Source organism: Octopus sinensis, linkage group LG3, assembly GCF_006345805.1.
Source record: "Octopus sinensis linkage group LG3, ASM634580v1, whole genome shotgun sequence".
Classification (NCBI taxonomy): Eukaryota; Metazoa; Mollusca; class Cephalopoda; order Octopoda; family Octopodidae; genus Octopus; species Octopus sinensis.
In genome coordinates, this window is record NC_042999.1 from 124,502,215 (window position 1) to 124,520,261 (window position 18,047).

General features: G+C 36.3%; 1 long non-coding RNA gene across 1 annotated transcript; it reads left to right on the forward strand.

The window, feature by feature from the left end:
- The first annotated feature begins 2,325 nt into the window (after nt 1-2,325).
- Nucleotides 2,326-11,526, forward strand: LOC118762554. The gene is made up of 3 exons (XR_004998307.1): nt 2,326-2,503; nt 6,879-6,881; nt 11,516-11,526. It is a non-coding gene; the product is annotated as an uncharacterized LOC118762554 (long non-coding RNA).
- Nucleotides 11,527-18,047: the final 6,521 nt, after the last annotated feature.

Here is an 18,047-nt window from a genome sequence, read left to right on the forward strand (position 1 = left end):
CTAAGGGTATTCAACCATCATGACAGCACTGAGAACATATGTAATAAATATTTCATTGAACTGCTAGCCATAGTACTTTGACTGTTGATTTTGCCAAATGGTATCTCAGTGAAGGTTCTTCTTTTAATGCACTTTGACAAAATTCTCTGCCAATCATCAGTAAATAAACTAAGAACTTGTATCTATCTCTATGTACTAGTCAATCAATCGATCAATGGCTATATATAGGTGCAGCATGGATATCTGGTTAAGACGTTCACTCCCCAACACCTTGTGGTTTGTGGTGCTGTTTACCTGCGCATCACCTTGGGCAAGAGTTTTTTCACTATAATTCTAGGCCACTCAACTCAATACCTTGAGAATGAATTTCATAGACAGAATCTGTCTTAAGCCTATTGTGTATGAGTGTGTATGTATGTGTGTGTGTATGCATACACACATATGTATACATGCACACACACACACAGACATACATGAATGCATGTTTATGTGTATGTGTGTATATATATATATATATGCATGCATGCATACATACATGCATATGTACATACTATCACATGTACGTGCATACATGTTTATGTGTATGTGTGTGTGTGTATATATATATATATTATGTATATATGTGTGTGTGTATATATATATATTATGTATATATGTGTGTGTGTATATATATGTATGCATGCATACATACATACATACATGCATATGTACATACTATCATATGTACGTGCATACATACATACATACATATATACATACATCTATCCATCCATCCATACATACATACATACATCCATACATACATACATCTATCCATCCATCCATCCATCCATCCATACATACATACATACATACATACATCCATACATACATACATCTATCCATCCATCCATCCATACACACATACATACATACATACATCCAGCCAGCCATCCATACATACATACATACATACATACATACATACATGCATACATACATACATACATACATACATACATACATACATACATACATACATACATGTATGTATGTATGTATGTATGTATGTTTGTTTACATTTAAGCAAAAAAAAAAGAAGCTCTTACTCAGTTTCATGTAACCAATCACCAGACATCAGATGTGTAGTTTTTCAGCCTCAAGAAAATCTTATGTTTGACTATACCTTTGGAAATTCTAGTACTATTTCCTCTGCCATGTTATGAACTTATGTGTCTCTATGTATGTGTAATGTGTGTATGTTTATCTGCTTGTCTATATGTATGCTTTTAGTTGTTTAATTTCAAGTTGGCCTTTATTGAGCAGATGTTTACTTTTTACCTAGTGTGTCTTACACTATAGCGTTTCCTTCCTTTCTCTTTCAGGATTGAAGGATATGAAGGAGATTTGGTTGCTATTTCTACCAACCTGTGTAACCACATAGAGGCTCACTTAATGGTTTCATTGTTTTCAATATTCCAGTTTGGTGTTTGCTATTTTGTTTCACTATTGTAATGCTGGCATAGGTTGGACAGCTTGACTGAGGACTGGTGAGCCATAGGCTGCACCAGGCTCAATCTGATCTAGCAAAGTTTCTACAGCTGGATGCCCTTCCTAACACCAACCACTCCAAGACTGTAGTGGGTGCTCTTACGTGCCACCAGCACAAGGGCCAGTCAGGCAGTACTGGCAATGACCATGCTCAAAAGGTGATTTTTACGTGTTTTCTGCTCAGGAGCCAGTCCGGTGGCACTGGCAACAACCAAGCTTGACTATTGTTTTTTCACATGCCACCGGCACATGTGCCAGTAAGGTGATGCAGGCAACGATCACGCTCAAATGGTGCTTTTTATGTGCCACCGGCATGGGAGCCAATCCGTGGCCCTGGCAATGATCACGATCGAATGGTGCTTTGAGCAGGACTGACTGGGCAGACTAATGATTAGATGGAAAACTAATTGAAACATCATTGTTTCAAATAATATCACTGGCCTTGCCTTTTGTCTATGTCCAAGACAATTTACTTTCATATAATTCAGTGTACATACTTATATATGTACACTGATATAAAAGATCCAACAATAGTAAGTTAGCACTATAGACAAGTCACGACAGTAGATAATTCACAACCTACTTTGTGTTTACAGTATTTTGGTTTCAGCGTTTCACCTGTACATATGTTTCAAATTTTCATAAATACTATTTGCTACTTTGCTAGTAGGCAGCACTGGATTAACCATTAAGAAAAAAATAAGCATATACTTAAGGCATCAAGGGAAAGTGGAGCACCACAGAAATGGTAAATGGTTTACAGCCCAAAAGAAATCACATCAAATTTGATAAAATAAACATTATTGAGTGTACCTTTCAAAATGTAGATATTGTCTTTTGTATATTTTTAACATTAATGGTCACAAATTGCTCAGCTGAGCATTCATTTTCTCAGTTGAAGTATATTAAAAACCCCATCATAACAACTATGCAACAAGGCAGGCCGGATGCCTTATGTCCACTAAGTATAGAAGTAACTGTATTATGTAAAATTAATTTTGAGAATCAGATCAAAGACTTTGCAATTAAAAAAATGTAAGAGAAAACTTTTCAAACCTAAACAAAATGACACAAGAGTGTAAGTGCCCTGAGAGAAAAGATGGATTTAAGAAGCATCAGATGTGGTGTGCAAGAGAGATGACTGCACTGGTACGGTCATGTGTTGCATCTATATGAGGACAGCTGTGTGAAAAAGTATCACACCCTAGCAGTAGAGGGAACCTGTGGAAGAGGTAGACCCAGGAAGACCTGGGATGTGGGTGAAGCATGACCTTCGAATGTTAGGCCTCATGGAGGTGATGACAAGTGACCAAGACCTTTGGAAATATTCTGTGCTTGAGAAGACCCAGCAAGCCAAGTGAGACCATAACTGTGGCCTATGCCAGTGTAGCATAACCAGCCTATTTAAGAGTACCCTTCAATCATTGGGTAATAACCTGTGCTTGCAAAGATTTGTAGTGTCAAGTGAAGTTATCGTTGTGGCTGATGCCAGTATCACCTGACTGCCATGTAAAAAGCATAATTCAAGCATGGTCGATGCCTGTAACACCTGACTGGCACTCATGCCAGTGGTATGTAAAAAGCACCCACTACACTCTCGGAATGGTTGGCGTTAGGAAGGGCATCCAGCTGTAGAAACCATACCAGATCAGATTGGAGCCTGGTACAGCCTTCTGGCTTGCCAGTCTTCAGTCAAATGGTCCAACCTATGCCAGCATGGAAAGTGGACATTAAATGACAATGATGATGAGGATGATGATGATGATGATGAAGTATACAAAAATAAGCATTATTTTCCATCTTATTGTTAGTTGTGCTTCATTATGAAAAATACAAATTTATTTCATGGATTATTCTTACTGTTTATATTTTGAATTCTGTGTATGTGGGGGCACCAAAATCTTTTAACTGCTTAGGGCCTCTATGGGTCTTAATCCTGCCTAGCTAGTAAGTCATCATCATCATTGGTGGAAGTGGTGGCAGTGGCATCATTGTCATCGTCATTGTTGTTCTGACATCTACTTTTCTATGCTTGTAGGCATCCAGTGACATTCACTGAGGCAGATTTTCTATGGCAGTATGGTTCTCTTTGTTATCAACTCTTATCTTATTTCCAAGAAAGGTAATATTTCCCATAGTCTGGACATATTTTCTCAGAAACTTGCTAACAAAACATTACCATTTGTGTGTTAGTGGAAACTGTTGGTAACTAGCATGTGATGCCAAGACACAGAGACACACAAACAAGGCAATAGTACCACCCTACCCCACCAGACTAGGCATGTTTTCATGGAAGGCTGTAAGCAATCATCACTGCTCATATAATGGTAATGTCTTGCTAACAATTAGCATGCAATGTCAAGACAAGAACACACATACACACACAAGACATCTTTTACAGTTCTTTCTACTAAAGTCACTCTCAATGTTTTGGTTAGCCTGGGGCTATAGTAGTAAACACTGTCCAAGGGGCTATGTAGTGGTACTGAACCCACGTGGTTGGGAAATAAACTTCGTAACCATATAATCATGCTTATATGTTTGTGTATATCAATCTTCCCACCTGAAGATGGGGGTTGGCTTCGCGGTAATATTTATATACATCCACTACTGGTTGCAATCTTTGACATTTAGCACACTCCATCTGCCAATATTACAACTATTACATAATTCCAAGTCCCCAGAAACAGCTGTCAGGCCTGAAATGCCATGCTCTCTCTCCCCTTAGCTTTCTATATTTTTTGTACTCCAAGTAAAATTTGTTCTGTAAATATATAAGCATCTATATGCTTCTACACAAATGTTCATCTGCAAATTTTCAATTGTTGTTCCTCCCTATACATATCCCTGTATATATTTAAATATGTATATGTATGCATATTTTAAATACTAAGCCCAAGTGTGTGCATTTACATCAATATCTCCATATCAGTTCACCTAGATTCCTGTTACAGCTACTTGTTATTCCACAGACTTAGTCCTTGATAAAGATGTTGGTGTGTAAGTTCAAATTATTTGAATACTACTACATGGTTTTTATATCGAGCATCTCAGGGTTTCACCTGTTGACTACATGTGTGTGTGTGTGTATGTGCATGCGCACAAGTGTGTATAAAATATATATATATATATATATATATATAATACACACACACATGTATATACAGATGGAAGGAGGTATAGACATGTGTAAAAGTGTGTGTTTATAATGAACAAAGATGCTGAAGAAAATGGTGATAATGAAGACAATTATGAGGACAAGGAGGCAGAAGGGAAGGTAGGAGAGGAAGAGGAGAATGATAAAGATAATGATGATGATCACAATGAAATCGTTGAGCAGAAGCAGAAGAAGGAGGGAAGGGAGAACAAAGAGGAAAGAGATGCCAAGGAAGCTGAAGATGTTGGTCAAAAAGATGGTGAGAATCGACACCTACTACAACAATAACAACAGCAATAAAGGACATCCATGACAACTACATTGACATCCGCCACGATAAAAACAAAATCATCAGAAATAGCAACAACAACAACAGCAGCAGCAGCAGCTTCAACAACAACAACAACAAAGTGTGAGGCTGTCGACGACAACAGCATGTAGATCAAACAAAGACAAATGACAGCCTACGAAAGCAATGTCAGTCTGAAATTCAATATTTACATTTTATATGTATTCTGAGAATCTTATGTTACTTACTACTTTTATGGTTGCAGATGGTAAATGTTGCACTTAGCTCTTCCACTTTCAAAGTGTCTGGTTTACACAAGGCTTCATCTATCTGCTCTGTTCTACGTTCTATACTCTGTTATTCAATGTTCTGTAGTTTGTATTCTATTTTCTCACTTCCCTGTTCTCTGTTCTATGTACTCTGTTGTGTGATCTGTGTCTTATATTCTTTTACTGTGTTTTATGTTCAACATTCTATATTCTACAATCTATGTTCTGTGTTCTACATTTTATACTCTATATTCTATGATCTATGTTCTGTGTTCTATATTTTATATTCTATGATCTGTGTTCTGTGTTCTATATTCTATATTCTACAATCTGTATTCTGTGTTCTATATTTTATATTCTATGATCTGTGTTCTGTGTTCTATATTCTATATTCTACAATCTGTATTCTGTGTTCTATATTCTATATTCTATGATCTATGTCTTGTGTTCTATGTTCTATGTTCTAAATTCAACATTTTATGATCTATGTTCTGTGTTCAATATTCATACTCTACGATCTATATTCTGTATTCTACATTCTAGATTCTGTGTTCAATATTACCTGTTCTGTTATACTTTCTATATTTTATATTCATATATTCTATATTTTATATTCCATGCTCTACATTCTGTATTTTGTTGTTTTATGTTCTGCGTTCTATATTCTATGTTCTCCATTCTATATCCTCCATTACATGTTCTATATTCTATATTATGTTGTTCTCTGTTCTATGTTTATATTCTATGCTCTGTGTTTTGTGTTCTATGTTCTGTAATTTATATTCTGCTCTTGGTGATAATGATGATAATGATGATGATTACAATGATGACAACAATGATGGAAATGTGGACAATGATGATGATGTGCCAATGTAAGAAATCGCTATTATTAATCGGTCTTTCAAATTATGATGACAGAAAGGCAGAAATGAAGGATGTGATAGGTGTAGAAGGTGAGGGGTGGGGGTATGCTTACTGATTCATTGTGTGTCCCCATGTGTGTGCGTGCATGTGTTTGTGTGTGTTTATGTGAGGGATAGAGAGCAAAAGAGAGGTAGGTTGGCAAGCTGGTGAGATGTAAGAGGAAGAGATGATAGCATGGTTCCAATATACCATATGCTAGCAGAACTGGGTGCTCAATGAATGGATCACTTTGTTTGTATTATAACGATTGTCTTTAACTCAATTAAAAGAAGACCAACATGAATTAAGAGAAACAACATCATCAACAACACAAACAACAACAACTATGATAGTAGTAACAACAAAAGTAGCAAAAATAACTGAAAATGCAAGAGTTACACCAGCAACAAAGCAATAAAAGCCACAATATAACAATGATGACAACATCAGTAACAACAATAACAGAAACAGCTGTACAGTAGCAACAACAACAGCTATAATAGCAATATCAACAGAACAGTAACAGCAACAGTTGTAACAGTAACAAAAACAACTGGAACAACAACTTTAAAAGCAGTAGCAACAACAACAGCAAACAGCAGCAGCAGCAACAACAGCAACAACAACAACAATAGCTAGCAGCAACAACAATAACGGCAATAGCAATCAATAGCTACAATAACCACAGCAATAGCAACAGCAACAAGAATAGGAGCAACTACAACAATAGCCAGTAACAACAGGATCAACAACAACAATAGAAATGTGATTGATAATAATACAGTTTTACTCAGTAATTACCAACTGAGGCCACATCTACTGTCTTCTGAAAAATCTAAGTCATCCTGCCAGCTGGTTATAGATTACGCTGATCTTCAATAATCACTGCCACTACCAGCACCACCACCACCATCACCACCACCACCACCATCACCACCACCACCACTACCACCACCACCAGTACCATCACCACCACCAGCATCATTCACCACCACCACCATTCACCACCACCCACCACTGCCACCACCACCATTCAGCCCCCACACCATCAACCACCACCACTCACACCCCCCCACCCCCACTACCATCAGCAACACCACCATTATCACCCCACCGTCACCACAGCTACCATCCTCATTATCACTGTTGGGTTTAGGGTTCAATGGTTATGTTTGATCTAGAGATGTGAATTCAAATGTTTACAAGGGCCAAATTGTACAATATCATTCCTCCACCAATTTAGCTAGAGGGTTTTCATACCAAACACAGCCAAAAGCTTTGCCGGTGTCAAATACAACAACATTGCCTTTAGTAAAAGTAACCAATAGTGAAAGACTATTGATGTGTGTATGTGAGACAAAAAAAGAGCAGGTTTCTGTAAGATCTGTCTTTACTATACTGGTGATCACAAGAGAGAATGTGTGGAAGAGAGAAAGAAGGGGGAGAGAGGGAGAGGGAGAGAGAGAGAGAGAGAAACTTCAGGTGATTAAAGTGTTGAGTATTTATTACCATCAAGTTCAAAATGTTGCTGTTGCTGCTGCTGTTATTTGGTCTCAGATAATTTCTGAGAGAGCAAATCTGTGGTCAAATGTGTTCTATTAAAATGAGATTAATTTACCAGTTGTAGTATCAAAGAATTCTAGTGAAATAAGGTGTTTATATAGATATGTGAATGCATATCTATATATGACAATACTCAACAATCAATCCTTTATGACAAGACTCGACAATCACAATCCTATTTTAACATCCAGAAGAGATATAATGTCACAACATTGGTGAGACATGGCTATTGTAAGAAAATGCTGTGCAATATAACATCAACTGAACCATTACTGGAAAAGTGCAAACCTTACTGGAACATCAGGAGGAGATTAAATATATTATTATTGAAGACATTAATCCATCTAGCTGCCTATCTAAACTCTAAAAGTGAGATCTTTTCCACTTGTCTTCATGAACAAAAATATATTTCAGCCAACTGGTCAGTTTCATTTTAGCAGCAAGGCTTATTCTTGCTACATTAGATATCTTTTCACTATAAAAAGCAATGCATTTCTCCCACACCCAGTGCTTACACACATTCATGCATATACATGGTGCATACACATATACTCAGAGTAATTTTCTTGACACCAGCTTGTTTGGCTTATTTGCCTTCCACTTTACAGAGTTTACTGAGTTTATTTTCAAGGCACCAGCACTAGGGAGGTTGCCAAAACATCAGTGAGACAGGACTTAGAGATCTCTAAACTTTAATTTACCTCTGCTTATTCACCAATCACTATAGAGTGAGCACAAGGAAAGGAACTTGGAAGGGAGTTTTCTGTTATGGTATTACACTGTAAGATCACAGCATAAGTGTAGAAAGTATTCAGTAATCTAAAGCTTGTACTTTCACTTGGGTGATGTGATTAAGGACAGGAACAGCAGAAGGCTAGAATAGATGGAGGAAGAAGATTGAGTTATTGAAGTGTAGACAGGAGAGAAGTGATGGGCAATCACAACAGAAGACAAGAGTAAGAGTTGATGATGAGCAATAAGAGAATTGGTCCAGAGGAGAGAAAGAGTGCAATGAGGTTGGTGGTAGGAAAGGATCATTCACCATCTTCAAACATTGCAGGTGGTGAGAAGATGAGAAAAGGGGGTGATATGAGCTACAAAGTAACTCCACTAGGCACACATATTCTCACTACACACACACACATCTATCTTATATATATATATATATATATACATATATATATATATATATATATATATATATATATATATATATATATATATATATATATATACATATACATATATACATATGTATATGTGTGTATATATATATATATATATATATATATATATATATATATATATATATATATACATATATATATATATATGTATATACACACACACACACACATGTATATATATAAACTTGCCTTCCTCAGTTACTTCATAGCAATAATAATCAAAATTCAATTGTTGTAACATCATATTTAATATATTTCTTATTCATTTTGTAGTTAATACAAGTCATAAAATTCCAATCACATATATGAATTTCGGTTTAAGCTAAGCTGCTTGTATATGATGTCAAATTTATGACTTTGGGAATCAAGATGGATACAGTTTTGTTTTTTTTTTTCTTTTGCATCAAATATAATGAATGACCACACTCATCATTTTTTTTTACCTTGAAATCATAGGGAAAACTGTGGGTAGAGAGAGGGTGAGGAGGGGGAAGAGGAAGGAGAAAGGGGAGGGGAGGAAGAGGGGGAGAGGGAGAGGGAAGAAGAGGGAGAGAGATTGATGGACCAACAGACGGACGGACAGACAAACGGACAAGCAGGCAGGCAGAGAAGGAGGGAAAAAGAGAATGCAGGTGCATTTCCCTTGTGTTTTGTGTTTGGTTTTGTTGCAACAGGCTTTGGTGACAGATTTTTCTTGAATTTACGAGTTGAAATGTTTAGGGAAAAATTCTGTCTTCATACTTTTATCTTTCCTCTCAGTTCTTGGTTGTAACAATAATCCTGTGTGTGTGAATGTGTGAGTGTGTGTGTGTTCCAGAGAGGGAAATATGCACTGGCAGTATTCCTTTGGCTATTGGCTTCATAAGAGATAAACAAGAAATAGATGAAATATGATAAATATGATTCTACAGTTGGATTTTGATTATATTGCTATGAAGTAATTGAACAAGGAATAGACTTTCTCCCACTTCCTAATGTAAAATAGATGGACCAATGAAAATCACTCTTGAAAGTGAAAGAAGGAATCCAAGAATCTCAGTCATTGTTTAACATATTCATAGTGAGTTTGCTAGAGGGTGATGGTGCTCACCATCTCTATGCAATCTATAACCGGTGGAATACAATGCAGGCAATAGCCTGAGGAATGCAATGCACCAAATGTATTTCTTCCTCTCTTTCACAGATGCACACACATGATATTATGGCTACAACACAGCACTAGGAGAAAAAGACTTGAATGTAAACATTTGAATTTATAAATTCAAAGAAACTGCCACCAAACCCTAAGGCAGGAAAAACAATTGATTATATCCTGCATTTTGTATGTCTCTCTCTCTCTTTCTATTTATTTGCTTGTCTTTTTGATTTACAAAAGTGGGAAAATTCTACAAGTATTGGAATATATTCATTAACTTGCTGATTTGAAAAACTGTATACATCTTGAGTAGAAACGATATAGAGGCAAGAGGACCCTCAAGTTTTATGGAATACATGACAACCTTTCTAGAGTTGCTGCCATGATAAACTGGACACTTCATAAAGTGCATGTTAGGATAAGTGTTCAGGCAAGGAAACCAAACCAACATTGAAATGTATGAACAAAGTATATTCCTCTGACTCATCCAAGAGGGTTGTAAGTCTGAATAACAATTACAAATAAGAAGTGCCATTATGAAAGGCTGCTAAATCTATAGAATGCATGGGAGAAGGAGAACCTGTCTAATGTGGACCCAACAGAGGAGCTGGCTATTCAAATCAACAGTAGCTTAGTAGTTAAAGCAATTAAGGATATGAAGACAGGAATCACCACAGAGATGCTTAAAATCTCTGGAAGAGTGAGATATGACCTGGTCACCCAAGTAGTTGATCATGCTGTCCACAAGCGAGGCATACCTAATGATTGGTGTAGCAGCATTATATTCAACTGCTACAAAGGCAAAGGTAATGCCCTAGATAGAAATAATTACAGAGGTATCAAATTGCTGGACCAGGTGATAAAAGTTGCAGAACGGGTCATACCTCAATTAATTAGGAAGAAAGTTAGCATAAATGAGATGCAGTTTGGATCTGTGCCAGGGAGAAGTACCACTGATGCTATCTTCCTGGTGAGGGAACTGCAAGAGAAATATTTAGTGTTGGGACTCACAGAGAGGACGACAGGGTACCAAGACTCCTGGCAGTGTGCTGTGCTTGAAAAGATACATCAAGCTAAGTAAAAGCATGGTTGCCCTTGCATATAGACTCAGCCCCTGCAGCCCTCTCCAGCTGAGCATCCCTAATCTTGTGGACTCATTGATGCTGGTGCTGCATAAAGCATCCATGCCAGTGCAACATAGAAGCCTGAACAGTCCTTCTGCTAGTCAGCTCCTGTCAAACCGTCCAACCCATGCCAGCATGAAAAACAGACTTTTAATGATGATGATGATGATGATAAATTTTCATCACACTAGCAGAAAGTTATGCATGGGTATGTACCCTATATGTTAGAGAATGCCAGTAACTATAACAGGAATAGTAGCCTTACTTGCACCTGCAATAAGTACATCAAATCTCATATAGAATGCTATACCTTTGTAATTCAAGAATTGGTGAGATAGAGATGCTTCTAAACTTCCAGGATGTGATAGAAAACATTGATTGTGCCATACCAATATGGAAACTATCACTCATATCATCAGCCACTGCCCCAAAATATCCACAAGATATTACATTCAGATGAGAGATGACATTGTTGCTAAGATGGTCTAAACTGCTGTATGCAGGAAGGATTGCCCAGACAGTCATACCAAAGCACACCACAACCAGAGAGTATCCACACCTTTAGAAATAAAGAATATTGGTGGAAAATTTTAATAAAAAACAGTAACCCCCATGTAAGCACAACAGGTCAGAAATAATCGTATGTGACATGGAACAAAAGTTGTGCACCATAGTTGAGAATAGCTGTTCAGCAGATGTGAATGTCTCATCAAAAATTGGAGAAAAGGAGAATATTTATGAAGAACTAATGAAAAGCCTACAGCTCTTACATCCAGGTAGTAGATTTTCATATTTTCAGTCTCCCTTGTCAGTTTGCTGGGCACCCTGTCTGGTTTTTGAGCCTGAAGAAGAGACAACCACTCAAAAATTCTTACGTCTCATAGTCTTGCAACTTGGGCAAGGATCTTCAATTATAGCCCCAGGCCAACAAATGCTTTGTGATTGAATTTGGTAAATGGAAATTGTGTAAGTCTGCCATGTGTGTATGTGTGTGTGTGTGTGTGGTGTGTGTGTGTGCACATGCCTTTGTGCTTGTGTTTATCTCTCCATTTCTCAATAGTTGGTGTTGGTTTGTTTACATCCCTATAACTAAATAGCTCGGCAAAAATAAGCATCAGACAAAAAAACAATAAGCATTAGAGTTGACTTTTTGGGACTAAAACCCATCAAAGCAGATTCCCAACATGTCACAGTCAAATGACTGAAACAAAGAAACAAAAATAGGATGCATATGTTTGTATGTGTTGTGTGTCTGGGTTTTTATATATACATATAAACTTATAATTAAAGGTGTCTAAGAGATACCACCATGCCTCAAATAGCAGTCAAAACCTGACTCTAAAACCACATTGTTTATTCATACAGCTCTTGGTGAAAAGATATATAGACAAATAAACTAAGTAATTTTATACAAGTCTATTTGTCTATTTATTTTTTCACCTTGTTCTGTATGAATACACGATGTAGTTTTAGAGTCAGGTTTTGACTGTTATTTCAAGTAGATACCCTTAATTATAATTTTAATAATTATTATTACTTATAAGGTTTTTCTTCCCATGCTGGCCACTTGATATGATTGTTATTCTAAATAACATTCTTATCCTTATATATATATATATATATATATATATATATATATATATATATATATATATATATATGCACATATACATATGTATATCACTGTGAATTGGTACATCAATTTAAATCCGTTTATATAAACAAAATATAGTAAAAGTTAGCCTAGATTGATAAACAGATATTGATACAATGAGTTACTAAACTGATAGGAGTAATAGAGTTGATATGATTGACTAAAAAACTATTGAAATTATATGTGGTGTCCCAGCATTGCTGTAAGTCCAATTGGCTGAAACCAGTAACAGGATAAAAGAATAAACATGATATACATATATACGTGTGTGTGTGTGTGAGTGAAATAAAAAAATAATATAAAAACCTGTAAAGCATTACTTTCTGACCAAACCTCCATTGTATCTATTATCAAAATATCAATTCTAGTTTGTTTATTCAAGGATACTTATACCAAAGAGTATCACTTAAGAGTGTATGTTTGTTACAAACCTGTTCAATATGTCCTTCAATGAACATTGTGGAGAGATGGAGAATATCAATAGTGTCCAGTCATGAGAAGCTATTAAGCACTTCGCCGTCTTTTCTAACACCAGTATCATCATTCAGTCGTCCACCAACAATGAGGCTAATGAAAATAATTATTTATTTATCTCTTCTTGTGTTACATTACGTATAGATTAGTTGGTTATCTTTTCAGTTGTGCTTACTGTTGTGTACCACATACAGCGGGGGAAAAAAAACACTTCATACACATTTCATGCACACACCATATATTTATATATATATATATATATGCACTCAAAAACACATTTATGCATACATATGAATATATATGTATATAAGTAGAGATGTGTTTATATTTGCATGTATGTATATTTACATGTGGGTGTGTGTTTGTGTGTGTATGTGTGTGCATGCACATCTATACATATGTAAGTTTATATAGGAATGTATCTGAGTATATCTATATCTATCTATCTATCTATCTAGTTATATATATATATATATATACACTATATAAATAGATAGATAGGTATAGACATAGATATGCATGTATATATATATCCATATATACATGTATATGTATACATAAATATATATATGTATATGCATGTATGTATATATATATGGAGAGGCAATGGCCCAGTGGTTAGGCCAGCGGACTCGCGGTCATAGGATTGTGTTTCAACTCCCGGACCGGACATTTTGAGTGTTTATTGAGCAAAAACACCTAAAGCTCCATGAGGCTCCAGCAGTGGGTGGTAGCAAACTCTGCTGTACTATTTCACCACAACTTTTTCTCACTCTTTCTTCCTGTTTCTCTTGTACCTGTATTTCAAAGGGCCAGGCTTGTCACACTGAATCTCCCCAAGAACTACATTAAAGGTACACATATCAGGTGAGTGCTCAGCCACTTGCACATTAATTTCATGAGCAGACTGTTCTGTTGATCGGATCAACTGGAACCCTCATCTTCGTAAGTGACAGAGCACCACAATTTATATATACATAATACACACACACAAACATATATACATACACACATATAATATATATATATATGAAAACGCACTCAATACTTGTGTGCATGTGTGTGTGCATGCATGACAGATTCACTGCAATGCAAAAGTTGTCACCCTCTAACATCATAATGAAGTTTACGAGATTAAAATTTTATAATTCTGGTCTGAAAGTTGCTTGATATATTAAGCTTGCTGACATTTCAACACATCCTTAAGTATTTTTCAAATAAAGCACAGGTTTGGAAAAAAAAAAAATGAACTTCAGTAACCTTCAAAATAAAAATTTGTTTACAGCTATAATTACAATTATTAAGTAATGAGGACAGCAGTACCACATATTAATTAGTATATTGAAATTAGCATTTACAAATTAAGGCTGAAAGTTCAGTAATGAAGTTGTATTTAAAAAACAAAGTTGAACAATTCATGTCGCCTGCTTTCTTTTTTCGTTTTTACTTGACAGAAATGAAACAGAAATAAATAAGTTGTAAGAGAATCAAAGGAAATGTCTTATGGTGTTTAGTTATGGCACAGCCATAGGTGCAGGTGTGGTTGTATTGTAAGAAGCTTGCTTTCTAATCACATGGTTCCTAGTTCAATCTCACTGCATAGCATTCTAGGCAAGTGTCTTCTATTATAGCCCCAGGATCACTGAAGTCTCATGAGTGGATTGGTAAATAGAAACTGAAAGAAGCCAATTTGTCATCATCATCATTTAGTGTCTGCTATCCATGCTGGCATGGGTTGGACAGTTTGGCTGAAACTGGTAAACAGGGGAGCTGCGCCGATTCCAATCTAATTTGGCATAGTTTCTACAGCTTTGTTTTTTGATTTTGTTGACTACACAGTATACTAGGGTTAGTTGGGTACCATCTGTGAGAAAAACAGCACCATGATGCAATTCACTCTGCCAGAAAGTTGGAAATGATATACTGTGCTGCTTGGCATTTGCACCGGAAGCTCCAATATGAACATTTCAGAGTGTTTGGGTACCAATTTGAGGACATGTATCAAGAATGATGAAAATCAAACATCCAGTCAACATTATGGTGTTTGGAGTAATCACTAGTAATGCAATGTTATGCCTCCATTCATCTTTCCACATGGCCTCAGACTCAACACGGAGGTGATAGTGCTGCCCTAGGTGAAGAGGGTGGCTACTGGTCTCTGCACCATGCCACACATGCATGAGAACCCAGTGATGGCTCTCAAACAATTTCTGTGACCATATCATCCATAACATCTGGCCATCTAACTCCCTTGATTATTATGCAATCCCCTTCATTATTATGCATGGGGTGCAGTTGAGCAAGAGACCAACTAAAATCCTTGAAACATCAAAGATGAACTGAAGGTAAGGATTATGGCAGCATTCACCAACTTAAACAAGGAGACCATCCAGAAGAGTTGCAGAAGATTCCAAAGTCGTCTGGAGGACATGGTTGAAGCTAATGACAATTTTATTGGATAAATTTATTTTTTAGTATTTCAAGATTTTTTTATGTAATTTTGGTAAATATATCTATTAAAATGAGATATCAGTGTTATTTTAATTTTTCCATAATTTAGATGATAGTTTACTCACCACTCCCTGTGTGAATACACACACACACACACTTACATGATTTTTTAAATTTATTTTTTATTTGTTTTATTTATTAGACTGCAGCTATGCTGGAGTACTGTGAAAAATAGTCAAATGGATTGACTTATTTTTCTTTTATGCTTGGTACTAGTTCTATAGGTACTTTTTTGCCAAACCGCTATGATTACAAGAATGTAAACACACCAGCACAAGTCAGTATGGGGGACAAACACAGACACTAATGCACACAGATATATAGAATATATATATATATATATATATATATATATGTGTGTGTGTGTGTGTGTGTGTGTGTCATGGGTTTCTTTCAGTTTCCACCTACCAAATCCACTCTCAAGTTTTTGGTCAGTCTTAGGATCATAGTAGTCACTTGCCCAGTTTCACACAGTAGGACTAAACCTGGAACTATGTGGTTGGGAAGCAAGCTTCTAATCACACAGCTACACCTGTGCCCATATATACATATATATATATATACATATATATATGTATATATACATATATATATATATATGTGTGTGTGTGTGTGTGTGTGTGTCATGGGTTTCTTTCAGTTTCCACCTACCAAATCCACTCTCAAGTTTTTGGTCAGTCTTAGGATCATAGTAGTCACTTGCCCAGTTTCACACAGTAGGACTAAACCTGGAACTATGTGGTTGGGAAGCAAGCTTCTAATCACACAGCTACACCTGTGCCCATATATACATATATATATATATACATATATATATGTATATATACATATATATATATCATCATATATATATATATATATATATATATATATACTAGCAGTATCGCCCGGTGTTGCTAGGGTTTGTAAGGGAAATAACTATATAAGCATTTTTAGTGATGATGATGATGGCGGCAGCAGTTGTGATGATGATGTCCTGAGTTCAGCTACTGCTGAGGTCGACTCTGCTTTTCATATGTCTGGAATTAATACAAAAAAAAAAACAGTCATGTACTGGTGACAATGGCATGAACTAGCCTCTCCTCCACCAAAATTACTGGCCGTGTACCTAAATTTGAAACAATTATTAAGGGTAGTGTATTGAGAGAATCATTAAGGTATCAGAAAAAGTCCCTTACAGTATTCAGTTGCATCAGTTTACAATCTGAGTTCAAAAAAATAGCAAAAAAATAGCAAAAAATGCATTAAAAATGGAATAAAAAATGATGGTAATTTTTTTTTAAATCGTTGACTCATCGTAGACATTTTTAGAGAGTTACTTCCTTTATATAATAGCGAAAAATGCATTAAAATGGAATAAAAAATGATGGTAATTTTTTTTTAAATCGTAGACTCATCGTAGACACTCGCTAATACCCAGAAGGGCTCGATATGAATCACGACAATAAGATACCTGGTTTTGGTTAAACTGCACCGCAAAATGTGGGAGTAGTTAGGAATCTAAATCGTAGGAGACAGACACACAACCTTACTTTTATAAATAAAGATTTGTGCAACAACTAAAACATTCGGTTGTGCAAATTGTTTGCACAGGAAACCTGCCCTGTGTGGCGGTAATTGCCGTTTTTGTGGATCTGTTTCAGCTTTTTTAGTGATTTCTGTTTTGGCGACTTCAAGCCATGAAGTCGTTATTCTAAAAGAATGCTGGACTCCTTGACAATGCATTACGACGTTGATTTCCTTACACTCCCTTCCCCACAGCTTCACGAGGGAAGGAAGAAGGGGGAGAAGCAAACAGGTGCAGGTGTGAGCGTGGACGCCAACTCCGCCGCCATCGACACACGAAAAATATTCATTAAAATGGAATAAAAAATGATGTTAAATTATTTTTAAAATCGTAGACTCATTGTAGACGCGCGCTAATACCCAGACGGGCTCGATATGAATCACGACTATAAGATACCTGAATTTGGTTAAACTGCACCGCAAAATGTGGGAGTAGTTAGGAATCTAAATCGAAGGGGACAGACACTCACACAACTACAGTTTTATATATATAGATATATATATACGTGTGTGTGTTTGTTGTGCGTATGTGTGTGTGTGTGTGTATGTGAGAGTGTTTGTGTCTGATTCTCCTTGTCTTGACACCACATGCTAGTTGTAAGTGATTGTCACTGTCATACATTTCCAATGTTCTGTGAGAACAAGCCTGACCATGGGGAAATATTACCTTGCTTGAAAATAGATG